General features: G+C 38.6%; 2 pseudogenes; both read right to left on the bottom strand.

Moving 5' to 3' along the window:
• Positions 1-10,945: 10,945 nt before the first annotated feature.
• LOC149205738 (protein DETOXIFICATION 16 pseudogene) lies at positions 10,946-11,491 on the bottom strand (annotated as a pseudogene).
• A 5,574-nt stretch (positions 11,492-17,065) lies between these two features.
• Positions 17,066-17,611, bottom strand: LOC149205737 (protein DETOXIFICATION 16 pseudogene; annotated as a pseudogene).
• Between the last annotated feature and the right edge of the window lie 43 nt (positions 17,612-17,654).

Here is a 17,654-nt window from a genome sequence, read left to right as displayed (position 1 = left end):
ACTACTCCCATGTTATTATGACTTACATAAGTTTCAATCTAAAATGACTATTGTGAATATAACATTGCTAGAACAGATATTGTACTAACCTTTACTTTAAAAGCATGAATGGTATTTTTATTTACCTCCCCACTCAAACATGCAATACTTGCTTGCTAGGTCCCTATAATACTAGTGTATTCCCCTTATTTTTATTGTTAGTGTATCCCCCTATTGTTATTGGTGTGCCCATGTATCCCCCATCTTGTTATTGTTGTTCCCCATAAAATACCACTATTGTTATTGTTGTGCCCTTACATTATTATTGTTATGTATGCTTTGATTATATTATGACCCCTTAGACTCCTATATATACCAAGGAGGTATTATCATTTGAATCATACAAGAATTATTCATTTATGTAATATAAAGCAGGTTTCCCCCTTAGAGAGGCTAATTTTTAAGTTGTTGATCTATTTATTCTTCTATTTTGTGAGCTGGTTGCATAACATTTGGTATTAGAGCTTTGGATTCTAGGGTTTCTCTTCTTCAAACAAGCCATCTTGGAATTTTCACTATAACGTTTTTTATTCGAATCTGAAATTGGAAATATGTGGAGTTGAAATATTTGTGAACATCATGTCTAAATTTCAGATCTTGGCTTGCTATATTTTCACAAATACGATCAGAGGAAGTTAGGGTTTTTGCAGGCTCCAGAATTCCATCTCAAATAGGTAACCTAGGGGAAAATATCATAACTTTCCCTCCAAGCATTGGATTTTAATTTCATAAAAGTAACTGAAATTGGACAGACTATAGTTTTCTAGGTATCATTTTTAGGGCTGAGGGTCAAAATAGTGACATGTGGAACTCCGTATAAGTTCACTCCACTAATCTAGTCTATAATCAGGTAATCGTGGGAGATTGGGAATAACTCTTTCTTGAAGAGTCCAATTTTGGTCATAATTGAGGGGTTGGAAAGAATACTTAGAGGGATAATACAAGACAAAATTTCAAAACGTGGAGATGTAATAGCCCTGGTGAAAATTCCATTCAATAAAAGTTAATAAAGGCAAAAATAATAACCACGGTTGACGGGACTCTTATTCCAAGATGAATGTTGGGAAATACATCCTAGTGTGGGTGTTAATTTGGTTATTAATGGCTAAGGAAATTAGCTAAGGATTTGGAAAGGAAAAATGGAATTTTTGGCACATTTATTTATGAAAATAATGGAAATTAGGAGAAAAGGGAGTTGAAAGGCCACAGGTTGCATGTGAGGAGGAAATTGAAGGAAAATAATGGAAAATGAAGAAAATAGAGGCCTCATTCATAAAGAGGCTTTTAAGGATCAATTGGTAACCTTTTTCAGTTCATTGTTGGACCTCTCTCATCTCTCTCTCACATATTCTTGGATACTTAGAGTTTTCTTGGAGCACTCTTAGAGGGTGTGGCATACCTTGATTTTGGTGCAAGAAGTCAAAGGAATAGTAGGAAGGTGCAAGAGGACATCAGGATTTGAAATACATCAGATTTTTCTTGCAGGTACCGAGTTGCATGTATGTTTTCCTCACTAGTTTTGGCATGCATGGCATATGCATATGATTTTTTGGTTGTGATCTATCATTGGAATGGACGATGGCTGGGATTGATAGTGGATTTCCTAGCCTTTCCATTTCCTGGATAGCCATGGAGATTTTGGGTTCATTTCATTGTTTTTTTTTTGTTGGTTCTCATGTTTCCTTAGCTTGGGTTGAGTTACTAGTTCCTAGAGCCTTGGTTGGACAAATGCTATGGAGCCCTGTAACAACTTGGGTTGAGTTACTAGTCTCATAGCCTTGGTTGTAAAAACACTCTAGAGCCTTTGGTGGGTTGAGTTACTTGTCCTGGAGCCTTGGTTGGACAAACATTCTAGAGCTAGGTAAAAGTTGTGGGTTGAGTTACTAGTCATGGAGCCTTGGTTGGAACAAACCTTCTGGAGCCCTGGAAGACTTCAATAGAGACCAACCTAATGATGGTTTTGTGATGTCCGACCATGAGGGCGAATCACTATTTGATGGGTTGAGGTGGTTGGCCAATGGAATTCCTATATGGTTTTGGATTGATGTGTCCTATGAGATCCCAAATTCATGCTTGGAATATCACACGAGGGTGAATGGATGAAGAGATATTTGGCTTAGCCATTCTATGGTCGGGTGGAATGTGGAAGTCCCATCTCGAGTTTGGATTTTGAATCATTAATGACAAGTTATTTATCCTTGTATTTCTATGAGTATTATACTGATTTATATGTGGATCATATGGCTATGATTTTATTGGTATTTATGCTACCACTATGTTGGTTATATATGTGTTTCATGGCAGTGGCTATGTATGGCTCTCATCATGTTTTTACTTGTAAATTAATGGACAATGTATCTATGACATAATAGATGACAAATCAACAAATTATATGAGGGAACAATGATTCGTAGCGATTCTCATATAAGTATAAGATCCCTATGCTTAAATATGTTACTTAGACTTGTAGATTACATATTTGTGATATGTTTGATGAAATGTATGTCATGATTAGTAGGAGTCTAGTTAAGGGCTTGTTCAACTATTTTATTTTGGATCATTGTTTCCCTTTTATTTTACTATTCTGGATATGTCATTCAATTCTAGGTAGTGACTTGGCCTATGGGCCTGAAAACATGGCTTAAATTCCCAGGGACACTAGTAGAGAACTGGACCAAATAGTCTCTAGATGTTGTCATGCCTATAGAATGAGAGTGTCTAGAGCCTCCCAGACACTAGCAGGCCTATAATATGAGAGTTTCTAGAGGTCAAGTGATAAAAATATTCATTGGGACCCATGGGCTAGCTGCATGAAGTGTTGGGATTGTTCTCAAGGGTTCTTTAACTGATGTGGAAGGTTTGTATGTTGTGTTTCCATTGACTCCATTTCCTTAAGGTCACATAGGAGGTTGAATCTAATCATAGTAGCATCTCATCGCATGTTTACCCTGGTTGGACAATTAGATCGGTAGATGTGGGAGGAGGTTGTTACAGAGTGGCATCATAGCATGGTTCACCCCTCATACTAGATGGGATCTATGTTGGCCATGCATGCATGTCAGTTGCATGTGTGTCTCTTAGACTTGCATTCCATGTGCTTGTTGCATTTGCATAATATTGATCATGGTTGTAATGAGGTCACCATGTGGAAGTTGATGTTGTTGTTGTGGGATGCAATGTCATGAGTGTATGACTGGTTACATGTTATATGCTGCTTACACATATCATTTTCATATGCTTGGTTACATTCTCATATGTTTGGTTACATTCTTGTATGCTTGGTTACATGTATCATTCTTGTAAGCTTGGTTTCAAGTATTGTTCATTTATTCTTGATTATATGTGTTTATGCATATATGTGGCTGGTTTCACATTGCTTACGTATATTCATGTTTTCATGTGGTCAGGTGTGCAATGATGTAATGATTTTTTTCATGCATGAGGTCGTGGTGTGTGTTTTTGTCAAGGTCATGCATTGACGACTCGACCCTAGCTAGAATCATGGTTGCATGGATATATTCTTATGTGTTATGTTTCTATATGTTGTCATGATTATGTTATACATGTATCACATTGATTTGCTGATCTTGTAGACAAGGTATCCTCCCCAAGATATACTAAGGTACGTTGGTTTATTGTGATTTGTTTTAGCTGACATGATATACCTTGTAGGAAGAAATATCAAATGACTAGCAATATGGTATACTACAAAGACTCTCCCTATGAATTAGATGAGCAATATGGTGCTAGGAATTCTTCCAATTTGGGAGTTACACTAAGAAGATTAAAGGAAGAAATAAGGAGTTGTAAGGTAGATAATGACATAATCATTCAGGCATAGGAGAAGCTAGCAGAGGTAAATGTAGTGATACTTCAAAGTTTGTTAGATTTGCAGTGGGAGGGACCACTTCGGATCAGCCATGATCAGGAGGACAAAACTAATGGGGCATATGGTAGTAGGTCGCATGGTGGTCATAGGTCAGATAGTGATGACACGGTTAGAGATGGTAGATTGTTGGACACTCCAAATAGGAGAGGGGATAGACACAAGTATCATTCTAGTTCTGATTCAGATAAGCATTATGATTGTCATCTTTATCATCCTTACAGGAGGAGTGATAGGGGATACTTCCAAGATGAGTTTAAGAAAGAAAAGCCACCTACTTTTGATAGAGAGATGAAGAAATCATAAGATGTAAAGGCATGGTTTCTTGGTATGAAGAAGTTCTTTAGGTTGCATGACTATTTAGAGAACATGAAAGCCAGAGTATCAACGTTCAGTCTCAAAGTTAAATAAGACATTTGGTGGGAAGACATGAATAATGTCAGAGGTATACATGAGGAAGACTTGACCTAGAGTGAGTTTGAGCGGCTATTCAAAAGGAAGTACGTTTCATAGAGATACTTTGAAGATAGGGCAAAGGAATTATATGAACTGAGGATGGGATCTATGATAGATGATGAGTACACTAGCAAGTTCTTAGAGCTACTAAGGTATGTGCCTTACCTCAAGGAGGAGAAGGCCAAGATTCAGAGATTCACTTGTGGGTTATTGATGGAATTCAAAGATAGAATTGAGTTATATGAGCCTATAGCATTAGAGGAGGCCATATGAAAACTAAATCATTTCTATGAACAATCGAAGTGAAAGTCTGAGACTAAGCCATACTTGAAGGGTAATGCAAGGAACAAGGGAAAATGGGACATGAAGTGAGTAAGACCAAAAGATTTAGGTAATAAAGAGAATGTTTCACCACCTAAGAGGTTGAAGACATGGAGATCGATTTGAGGAGCATAATAAGGAGCCCTTGCAGTGTTGGACTTGTGGATGGGATCATTGGAAGCGGGATTGTCTATAATATGTGGGTGGTAGCCCTCAGATTAGTCCACAAGATGCACAAACTATTGGGGATGCTGGTCAGAGCGTTCCTCGTATTTATGTAGCATTGGATAAAAAATAGGTGGACCATCAAGCATCTATCAATAAGATGGGAGGTAAGCTTTGTGATCAAGTTATTTCTATTTCGATTGACCCTGGATCTAATTATAGCTATGTTGGTCCTCACTTGGTGGACAAGTGTGGCCTAAGTAATGAATTGCATGCATAATCTTGGTTAATGTAGTTGGATATAGGTACAAAGAAGTGAGTTCATTATTAAGTAAGATCTTGTGCATTTTATTTGAACGGTATGCCTATCAAAACACATTTGAATGTATTACTGTTGGGTTCATACACTATGTTGTTGGGCATGGATTGGTTGTACCTTCATGGAACCAAGGAAGATTGTTATGACAAGGAAATTGAGTGCTTCGATGACAATGGGGAACCAAGAGTCTTACAGGGTAAGAAGAAAGCCACATCAGGTAGGATGGTGACAACTATGTAAGCAAAGTGTAGTCACATAAAAGGGTTTCTTTTATTTGGAGTGTTGGGTGCAGGAATTACACTTAAGCAAACTCCTCAAAACTTAATTGTCAACCAGGGGGTTTCATAAAATTAGAGACGAAGAACAGGAAATTCCAAAAGTGGTATGAAGTTTTCCTATTCTTAATCCTACTTCTTAAAAGAAATGTTTGCATAATCAGACAGAAAAGAATCTTTAAAGTAAATTGACACCAAAGCAACTCTAGTGCTGGAATATAAAAGAACAATTTACAAGTAAATCAAGTAAAGGATATTTCACACAATTGAAGTAGTATTAAATGCTAGAAGGAAATGCTATGTTTATCTTTAGATAGATGGCTTACAGTCTGAAAAGTGGGCCATTGCAGAGATCTGTTTTCCTCTTGATCTTCCTTCTACACAAACAACTTGTTCTTGTACTATTGCAATGTGCTTGCACTAGTGCAGGTACAGTGCCTCTATGTGAAAGTATATTTTAGCTCCCGTACTAAATATTTATGTCTTTTTGGAGGTGCTCTAAGCCTCAGGGCTTAGAGAACTCTGTTTCTATGACAAGAGACTAGCTCTTGCACCAAGGCAAAGTTTCCTTCACCAAGTTTCTAATTTACTTTCGAAAAGATTGAAAGACGTGTTGAAAAGGAATTGCAATTGCAAATGAAACTATGAGATAAATTATCAATATAAAGGGAATTCTTTAATTAACTAAATCTTGCAAAGGAAGTAAAAATGAAATGAAAACAACTCGAAGTAATCAAGGCAGTAGCCTAAGTGATCTTGCATGTATCATCTAACTTCGACAATCCACTTAAAGTATTTTTGTTCCTTGCAAGTATAACATGTCTATGATAAATTCATGCAACTGTTCTCAGATCCTTTAGAAATATACTTTTAATGCGGAAGACAATTACTATAATTAACAACCCATTTGCTTGCGAGAATAACTGAAATGATAATCCTGGAAATAAATGTAATGTTCGCTGTAAAATAAATGACTGAACCAGAGTGCAGGAAATCACATGCACTGGTATAGGAAAATGGCTTCTTGCAAAATCCAAGCAGAAGCAAATTGAGATAAAAAATGCGAGTAAAGAAATGCGAGAAAGGAATTACAAAAGAGAAATAACTCAATTAAGCCCTAAGCCATGGATCCGTTTCACACTAAACTCCAAAATATATTTAAATCAGAACTTCAGAAATAAACATAAAGTTGTTCACACCACGCAACTACAAAGGGAAATATCCACTCAGTCTTTATGAATAACGAAAGCACAAGGGTAAACAAGTTGGGTTGGCTGGGCCCTAGTCGACCAGCTCGTTTCCCTTTTAAGAAATGAATAAATTCAACACTCAAGTACGCATCAAATATAAATTAAACACAGTGCGTGAATAACATGGAGGATTCCTTGTATTACTTGATCAGCGAATGTGCATAGTAATGCGAGTGCAGCCCTAGAGCTGAGGGCAATACCAAATTACATAGAAAAATGAAATTACAGTCTAAGGATCACTAACTAGTTCTACCTACCATCTATCTTTTATACATCCTTTCGGCCTTAGCCGTCTTCCACTAATTATAGTCATTTTCCTATTTAGGCCTTTCAGCCGAACAGACTAACAACTGAACATTACAAATTCAACTAACAGTTATAATGGAACATCTACTTCGCAGGTCGTAGACCATCCTTGGCAAACATCCTTGGTTGTGCGCCACCGATGTCCATCCTAAGTTTATCAGCAACCAAACTCGGAGTTATGGATCAAAACGACCACATGGAAAGATTCAGCTCACGAAGATCTCAGATCAATCATTGTGGCGGTGCAGGAATGTGTCTACACTGATCATACTAGCTCATAATTAACACTAAGTTCCTCAATTACTTCTAGGAAATTATCATAAGTTACAATAGGTACTTAATAGGCATGAAATCTATGTAAAAAATGATTAATAAATCACTTTAATAAATCTTAATGTAAAATACGAAGAATATGCAGGAATAGGTAGTTATCTTGGACTAGTGCAGGAAAGAGAGGTTTAAGTTGAGATAAAATAGAGGTTAATGTTTATAGAAATGGGGTAATAGGGAAATTTGGGACACAAACATCCTCCCATCCCTAAGCTGTTGTGTATCCTCACACAACATTTTACCTTCTACAAAAAATCCCCAAAAATTGGTGGCCAGCTCTCAACCATGAACTTCAATGCTTATTCCCGCTTTCACTGTCTTCGGCTTTCTCCCTCGAGATCTTCTCCGTTGATTCGTCACCTTCTTGAGGTTTTTGTAGAATTTGGAAGCCTGATACTTCTGTTATCACAAAACCAGTACTAAGGACTGCAACCAAGCAAGGTCTCATGTAACTGTTTCAGACCATACTTTAGATTAGGAATTAGCCTTCCTAATCAGAGAGGGCTCTCTCACGACTCTTGACAAAATCCTTCAAACACTAGAGGGCTAACTCTTCACACATTTATAAAAATATAGCTGGTTGGACATACATCAAATTGGTCTTCATTGGGCTATGGAGTCTCTCACAGTTAATAAACCAAATCACAGTCATCTCATAGAAGCCAAGGCTCTTTGCATCATCAGATGTTCAAACATAATTTACCTAAATCAAAGCCTGCTGAACATACAGGAAGTCAGAGCATTAAAAAATGAATTCTGAGTGATGTTCAAACATGCTTCACCAAAACCCACAGCTTATCAAGCACACAGGAAGTCAGAGCATATAATATGAATTCTGAGGGATTGTGCCATAACAAGGCTGTAAAAGAACATTAAGAAACTAAACCATCATCACATTTGAACAAAAAGATGCATTGAGAATCTTGGGAAGAAAAAAAACCCTGTTTGCCATTACTGTAACAGTCCTTTCATAAGCTCTAGAAAACTCTGTTTTTGTATATACAATCCAACCCCTTCTACATCTAACCTTGGCCCATATATAGGCAAGCATACTAAAACACCTCGAGCATCCTCCTCCAGCATGAGGGGAGCCTCGAAGGTGGTTATTAATTATTCCTACATGCTACTCACTAATGCATTAATTACAAATATGCTGAACTATAATTACACACTATCCTAATCAAAATAAAATACTAATTTCATTCTCCTCGTATGCTTGATGCTTTCTTGAATGCTTTGACAGCTGTCCTCCTCCAATTAATCTGATATGGCTGAGCTACAGGTGCAATGGATGCTGATTTAGGATGCTTAAGAGCGCTGATAGCTCATTAATTGACCAGAAGAGATGCTCCTATCTTAACGGTCTCTGTCTCCCAACATTCTCCTAAAGTATAGCAGCATGTTCCCAAATCTTTTAATAACTCCAGGTATGGAACGATGCCAGGTTTCTGATGTGCTGTAGGTGGTCTTGATAAACAGCTGTTCCTTTTCCTCAACTCCTGCTCACCGTGTCAGACTAGCTGCTCTGCGCTTTTAAAATCATCACCTACAGCAGTTTCGTAGCGCGCTACGAAACTGCTGTGTGATTCCAAAAAATACACTCTTCCTCTCTGGTTTTCTAAATAATCATCAGTGTTCATGGCTTAAGCACTTGATTGTTTTGAAAAGGTTTGCTTGCAACAAATATCTCTCCTGAGGAAAAACTTGTCTCCTCTGTTAAAGGACTCTTGGAACCTCCCACAACATCCATGTAAGGTAATTTACTGCGTACTGGACCATCCACAGAAGATGAGTAATAATGTCTTGATCCTTCTGTGGGTATAACCTTTTGCTCAAGATACTCCTCACACCTGAAGGAGATAGACCATAGATCGTTTCCAGTTTGTTTGAGTTTTCCATCCTCATACCATTTAGCGCAGCTAAGGCCTTCGACTTACTGTATACAAAATAGCCCTTTCCAACTCTAAAAATCATCTTCACCTGAAACTGTAATATGAATTTAAATAAAAAGAATCATAACTGGCGCAGAAAGGAAAACATTTAAAGAGTATACTCCGGTCACCACTATTTGGCAAAGTGCTCCAGTTTCTCTGATATAAATTGCACAGCCTCTGACTATTCGTGCAGCACCATGGCATTCGACTGCTGGATGTATGAATTCTCCCAGCAACAAGGTATTGTAAGTAACAGAGGAAATATAGTTCTTCATAGGCAAACTTATATTCTGCTTCTTGAGACTCTGTTTTTTAGGCCATGAAGCACTTGGTTAATTTAATTCTCAAATTTCAGAGCTGTGATATGAACCGGTGAATTAAGTAAAGCCGAGGATCCATCTGTTTCTTCTGGAAGCAACCTAGATCTTCTCTGTAATATATTATGAACAAATGAACTCCCTTTCTGAGAAAACACATCAGATAAAGTATTTACTGCTTGGAAGATATCATGAGGTTAGGCACGAGTTGCAAACGAACCGCCAGATGGAGATTCACTGGTTTTGTTGTCTGCTACTTGAATTCTCCGCCATCCAATTGTCTCGATTCTGTAGGCTCCGGAGAAATAAATTGTAGGCCCTTTCTTATGCGCCCCTTAACATCATTCACGGTCATGAGGATTCGATTTAGCATGATACCGAGGACGTGGACGTATATAGATCAGCCAAAAGGCTAAACCTAACTCCTTCAGCGCCATCTGTATTATGACTCACGTCGGTGCCAAACCAATGACCTAAAATTTCGTTCTTGTTTAAAAGTGCATGATGTCCACATTAAATTACATTTAACTTTTATCCTCAGATTGCTCAGATAGTTTACGAGGATAGAACGGAAGTCTTGAACGAAAAGAACCCTGTTCGGATGGCGCAGGTGTATATAGTAACATCTTCATTACCTTTTTTTTTGAAGGTCGAATCACCGAACCATTTGAGAATTAATGCATTTACATTACCCCTTTGGAGGTTCATTCAATTGAAGAAAAAAAACAATTAATGACCAGATCAAGTATTCAAGGATGTCACTCAATTAGCGACAACCAAATCATTGATACTATTGCGTTCATACTATTCCAGTGATCTCATGTTGCAGACATTGCACTTGGACTCTTTCAGAACTGCATTTTTCATATCTGCCTTCGCCTCCTCCATATGGATATTGTCGGACAAAAAGATACAAGTAATGCAGCGGCCTTAGCTCTTGGAAATCCCATTGTCCTTCTACAACTTTTCGCTCTGTTTGCCTTTGATAACGCGAGTTCAATCCTCCATAATAGTGTAAGAGGCTCGAAAACATATGATAAGCCAGAAGATTGGCCACTAAACCATAGACACTGTGATCATCTCCATAAACTGGTTTTTTCCACAAAAGGCTTGATAATTCGCTATGCATGGTTTTGAACAAAATCCCTTACTCCACAAAGTAGTTCAACTCTTAATAGGGGTAATCTCTGTTCACAAGTGCATACCTTGGAGTATGAATGCGAAATTTTTGAAGGCGCTCATATTTAACCAAAACCTGATCAACTTCTTTTGGGTGCTCCCATATATCCTTTTCTGTGCAGCAGTGATAAATTTTTGATAAGATTTTCCTTTGTTAGCGCAATGTTCTTAGCAACAGAACAGGTGCTCAAATGCCGAAGGTCCCCTGCCGCCAGCATGCAGTGCAAAGGCTAAAATGACAGCTATAGGCATGCCAACCACATAGTATGCCCCAAGGTTTGCATAGGCACCCAACGTTTGCCATCCACATCCTCTAGCAATACCTGATAGAACACCTTGGATGGCATCCATAAATGTTGAGGGTACAAGCAGTGGCATCATGGTTGAAATGCATTCAACTACCTCTACTTCATTTCTATAAACATAGCCCCATACATTTCTGATAGAGAATAAAATATATCTTATCATAAGAGCCTCATTGACTGCCATACAAACCCCGACACACACTGATAACTGTGCAGTGCGTGAGCGTCCAGCTCCTAGTTCATTGGAAACTCGTGTACTTACAGCAGCACCCACGCCAAAGGGGATCATATATGCAACTGCATGAGTGCTAAGACAGATGGAGAGAACTGATATCTCAAGTTCAGGCTTAGGCAACAAACCGGAGAAGAGAACAAGCATTTCAAAAGACCAGTATTCCAAGCAACGCATTACTGCAGATAGAATAGTAAGCTTAAGAAAGTTTGTAATGTCATATAAAGCTTCCCTTGAGAAAGATGTCCATGTCTTCTTGCATGCAGGGGAAGATTTAACATAAATTGATAGAAGTGCCACATTTAGCCAATTGGAAATGCTATTTGCAAGCGCAGCCCCTTTATTACCTAATCCAACTTTGAACACCAATACCCAACAAACGGGAACATGAACTTTATCATAAATATTTTTCAAATCTTTCAATCCATTGTGGCGCCCTGCTTTGTGAAAGAAGTTACAGATTGTGAAAAGACAATCCCAAATATCAAACACTCTATGACTTATAACATTTAATAGATTCTTTGTCTAGAGGATTCAACACAACATCTCCTGCAAGTCTCCCACATTAGTATGTACATCTTTCACAATCACCCATGAGCCAGAATTCAGAGATAACTCCCTTAATGTATTTGATGGCAATCCTACAATAGCTGCATCATCATAAGGTGTCTCCTTGAACATACTGCCACTGCTCTCATCAACATTCCTGGAGGGAAGAAGAACTCTGTACAATAAGCATGCTAGGATTTGGACCTTCACTGAAAACTCAAACAAATCCCCAGTTTCGTAGCACGCTACGAAACCACTCAAACAGGTAGCGCTGCGAAATTGCTAAAAAGAATTCTGGCGCTGCGAAAATACCCTGACTTTAAGCCAAGCTAAAAAAATTTTACTACAGCATTTTCAGTGATAACAGTGGCTCCACTTGGGATAGTGTGCCCTTGTGGTACACTAAGAACATGCAGCTCCAGTGCCTTATCCATTTTGACAAACTGAAATTTTCTTGACAAGCATGACTGTAGGAGAATGAGAACTATACCTACTGAAAAATGCTCAGTTGAACTTGAGCTTATTTGCAATTACCTCTACCTACCTACCCTAACCATTTCAACTTCTTCAGCTCAATCAATGTGAAATTTCCAATGCAGCCAATCATTTGCCTCACCTGATATTTGATTTCTTTGACTGTCCTGGAGTTCAGATCCAATATGATAGTGTAATGACCGCTTCCACTGAAATCTTCTCTGACTGTATCGGATTTCAGAGCCAATGTGATAGTGTAAAGACCGCTGCCACTGAAATTGTCTCTGATCTTCTTTGAACAACTGAAATACTGGAGAGTAAAACTCTTCCATATAATCATCTATAGGATCCCAGAACACATGATCAGCTTGTCTTTTCTCGAAACTTTCCAGCTGTACAAACTGATTTTCAACCACCGTGTTCAGTTCCTCAATCGTGAAAGAGAAAGGAACCAGCGTAGTCTCCTTGTGTTCTGTCATAGAAAGCTGCTGAAAATAATGATCATGATAACACTCTTCATTTTCAGGCCCCTGATTCTCAACCACACAAGACTCCTCTGATGTACTATCCACTTTTCTATTTGACAAGCTATCCAGTTGCTTTTCTGAATCATTCCAACAAACAATGGAATTTTCCTCACTATTATGATTATTATTTGGGGTAAGTTGCTGCAAGGAATTACAAAATTGAGCAAGCTTTTCCTCTGCCTGAGGGTCATAGAAAATTTCCTTCAATATTTCTTCTTGCTGAGTGCAATTAATTCCGTCTTCATTATGATCTGAAGGCTGACAAATTTGCTGCATCTCTACATCAATATCAAAGGATAAAACATGGTTTTCACAGGTAAACTCTTGTTGCTCTTCATGCGGCGCTTCATGGAGTGTTATACCTTCTTCTTGGTGCTGAAAAACATTGTCATGAAGAGCCTCTAAAATTTCTTCATCTGTAAATTCATCATCACCATAATAATCCTCCAAGCACTGAATAAGATTCAAAGAATGCCTACAGCAATCTTTGAGCAGCAACAAAGAAGGATAACATTCTTTAAACATTTCACAGAACGCATCATGGAAATCAGCAAGAGAAGATAATGAATCATTTTCCAAACCTTTATACCAAGACCATGCCTCTCCTTCTAAAGTAGCCATAAACATCCTCATGAGACAATCTTCAGGGAAATGAACCTTAAGACTGCGTACATGTAAGTGAAACTTAACCAAATGGAGAGCAGCATCATCCTTCTTTTCATCTTTGAATATTGGAAGATCATCCACCCAATCAACCTTTGGCATAGGATTTGGAAAACCAGGGATATGAGACCGATTCATAGGAGCATGCCTGGCATTCTTTCTTGCAGTGGAATCCATCTTGAAACTTCATCAAGCTACTGATCTTCTAGCAGTGGAGTCACCTTCTAATTTGTTCTTTGCTGTGTGGAGTCGCCAAGGTAGTTTTGCAGCCTTGAACATCATTTGAACTCCTGCTACCTTCAGAAATTCAATCTTAAGCTCCCGGCAGACGCACCAAAATGTTATCACAAAACCAGTACTAAGGACTGCAACCAAGCAAGGTCTCATGTAACTGTTTCAGACCATACTTTAGATTAGGAATTAGCCTTCCTAATCAGAGAGGGCTCTCTCACGACTCTTGACAAAATCCTTCAAACACTAGAGGGCTAACTCTTCACACATTTATAAAAATATAGCTGGTTGGACATACATCAAATTGGTCTTCATTGGGCTATGGAGTCTCTCACAGTTAATAAACCAAATCACAGTCATCTCATAGAAGCCAAGGCTCTTTGCATCATCAGATGTTCAAACATAATTTACCTAAATCAAAGCCTGCTGAACATACAGGAAGTCAGAGCATTAAAAAATGAATTCTGAGTGATGTTCAAACATGCTTCACCAAAACCCACAGCTTATCAAGCACACAGGAAGTCAGAGCATATAATATGAATTCTGAGGGATTGTGCCATAACAAGGCTGTAAAAAGAACATTAAGAAACTAAACCATCATCACATTTGAACAAAAAGATGCATTGAGAATCTTGGGAAGAAAAAAAACCCTGTTTGCCATTACTGTAACAGTCCTTTCATAAGCTCTAGAAAACTCTGTTTTTGTATATACAATCCAACCCCTTCTACATCTAACCTTGGCCCATATATAGGCAAGCATACTAAAACACCTCGAGCATCCTCCTCTAGCATGAGGGGAGCCTCGAAGGTGGTTATTAATTATTCCTACATGCTACTCACTAATGCATTAATTACAAATATGCTGAACTATAATTACACACTATCCTAATCAAAATAAAATACTAATTTCATTCTCCTCGTATGCTTGATGCTTTCTTGAATGCTTTGACAGCTGTCCTCCTCCAATTAATCTGATATGGCTGAGCTACAGGTGCAATGGATGCTGATTTAGGATGCTTAAGAGCGCTGATAGCTCATTAATTGACCAGAAGAGATGCTCCTATCTTAACGGTCTCTGTCTCCCAACATTCTCCTAAAGTATAGCAGCATGTTCCCAAATCTTTTAATAACTCCAGGTATGGAACGATGCCAGGTTTCTGATGTGCTGTAGGTGGTCTTGATAAACAGCTGTTCCTTTTCCTCAACTCCTGCTCACCGTGTCAGACTAGCTGCTCTGCGCTTTTAAAATCATCACCTACAGCAGTTTCGTAGCGCGCTACGAAACTGCTGTGTGATTCCAAAAAATACACTCTTCCTCTCTGGTTTTCTAAATAATCATCAGTGTTCATGGCTTAAGCACTTGATTGTTTTGAAAAGGTTTGCTTGCAACAAATATCTCTCCTGAGGAAAAACTTGTCTCCTCTGTTAAAGGACTCTTGGAACCTCCCACAACATCCATGTAAGGTAATTTACTGCGTACTGGACCATCCACAGAAGATGAGTAATAATGTCTTGATCCTTCTGTGGGTATAACCTTTTGCTCAAGATACTCCTCACACCTGAAGGAGATAGACCATAGATCGTTTCCAGTTTGTTTGAGTTTTCCATCCTCATACCATTTAGCGCAGCTAAGGCCTTCGACTTACTGTATACAAAATAGCCCTTTCCAACTCTAAAAATCATCTTCACCTGAAACTGTAATATGAATTTAAATAAAAAGAATCATAACTGGCGCAGAAAGGAAAACATTTAAAGAGTATACTCCGGTCACCACTATTTGGCAAAGTGCTCCAGTTTCTCTGATATAAATTGCACAGCCTCTGACTATTCGTGCAGCACCATGGCATTCGACTGCTGGATGTATGAATTCTCCCAGCAACAAGGTATTGTAAGTAACAGAGGAAATATAGTTCTTCATAGGCAAACTTATATTCTGCTTCTTGAGACTCTGTTTTTTAGGCCATGAAGCACTTGGTTAATTTAATTCTCAAATTTCAGAGCTGTGATATGAACCGGTGAATTAAGTAAAGCCGAGGATCCATCTGTTTCTTCTGGAAGCAACCTAGATCTTCTCTGTAATATATTATGAACAAATGAACTCCCTTTCTGAGAAAACACATCAGATAAAGTATTTACTGCTTGGAAGATATCATGAGGTTAGGCACGAGTTGCAAACGAACCGCCAGATGGAGATTCACTGGTTTTGTTGTCTGCTACTTGAATTCTCCGCCATCCAATTGTCTCGATTCTGTAGGCTCCGGAGAAATAAATTGTAGGCCCTTTCTTATGCGCCCCTTAACATCATTCACGGTCATGAGGATTCGATTTAGCATGATACCGAGGACGTGGACGTATATAGATCAGCCAAAAGGCTAAACCTAACTCCTTCAGCGCCATCTGTATTATGACTCACGTCGGTGCCAAACCAATGACCTAAAATTTCGTTCTTGTTTAAAAGTGCATGATGTCCACATTAAATTACATTTAACTTTTATCCTCAGATTGCTCAGATAGTTTACGAGGATAGAACGGAAGTCTTGAACGAAAAGAACCCTGTTCGGATGGCGCAGGTGTATATAGTAACATCTTCATTACCTTTTTTTTTGAAGGTCGAATCACCGAACCATTTGAGAATTAATGCATTTACATTACCCCTTTGGAGGTTCATTCAATTGAAGAAAAAAAACAATTAATGACCAGATCAAGTATTCAAGGATGTCACTCAATTAGCGACAACCAAATCATTGATACTATTGCGTTCATACTATTCCAGTGATCTCATGTTGCAGACATTGCACTTGGACTCTTTCAGAACTGCATTTTTCATATCTGCCTTCGCCTCCTCCATATGGATATTGTCGGACAAAAAGATACAAGTAATGCAGCGGCCTTAGCTCTTGGAAATCCCATTGTCCTTCTACAACTTTTCGCTCTGTTTGCCTTTGATAACGCGAGTTCAATCCTCCATAATAGTGTAAGAGGCTCGAAAACATATGATAAGCCAGAAAATTGGCCACTAAACCATAGACACTGTGATCATCTCCATAAACTGGTTTTTTCCACAAAAGGCTTGATAATTCGCTATGCATGGTTTTGAACAAAATCCCTTACTCCACAAAGTAGTTCAACTCTTAATAGGGGTAATCTCTGTTCACAAGTGCATACCTTGGAGTATGAATGCGAAATTTTTGAAGGCGCTCATATTTAACCAAAACCTGATCAACTTCTTTTGGGTGCTCCCATATATCCTTTTCTGTGCAGCAGTGATAAATTTTTGATAAGATTTTCCTTTGTTAGCGCAATGTTCTTAGCAACAGAACAGGTGCTCAAATGCCGAAGGTCCCCTGCCGCCAGCATGCAATGCAAAGGCTAAAATGACAGCTATAGGCATGCCAACCACATAGTATGCCCCAAGGTTTGCATAGGCACCCAACGTTTGCCATCCACATCCTCTAGCAATACCTGATAGAACACCTTGGATGGCATCCATAAATGTTGAGGGTACAAGCAGTGGCATCATGGTTGAAATGCATTCAACTACCTCTACTTCATTTCTATAAACATAGCCCCATACATTTCTGATAGAGAATAAAATATATCTTATCATAAGAGCCTCATTGACTGCCATACAAACCCCGACACACACTGATAACTGTGCAGTGCGTGAGCGTCCAGCTCCTAGTTCATTGGAAACTCGTGTACTTACAGCAGCACCCACGCCAAAGGGGATCATATATGCAACTGCATGAGTGCTAAGACAGATGGAGAGAACTGATATCTCAAGTTCAGGCTTAGGCAACAAACCGGAGAAGAGAACAAGCATTTCAAAAGACCAGTATTCCAAGCAACGCATTACTGCAGATAGAATAGTAAGCTTAAGAAAGTTTGTAATGTCA

This window comes from Pinus tabuliformis, chromosome 1_2, assembly GCF_031772625.1.
Source record: "Pinus tabuliformis cultivar Carrire ecotype Pingquan chromosome 1_2, CPIR1, whole genome shotgun sequence".
Taxonomy (NCBI): Eukaryota; Viridiplantae; Streptophyta; class Pinopsida; order Pinales; family Pinaceae; genus Pinus; species Pinus tabuliformis.
Note: the sequence above shows the minus strand (reverse complement) of the source record. Positions and strands in the feature narration are given on the sequence as shown.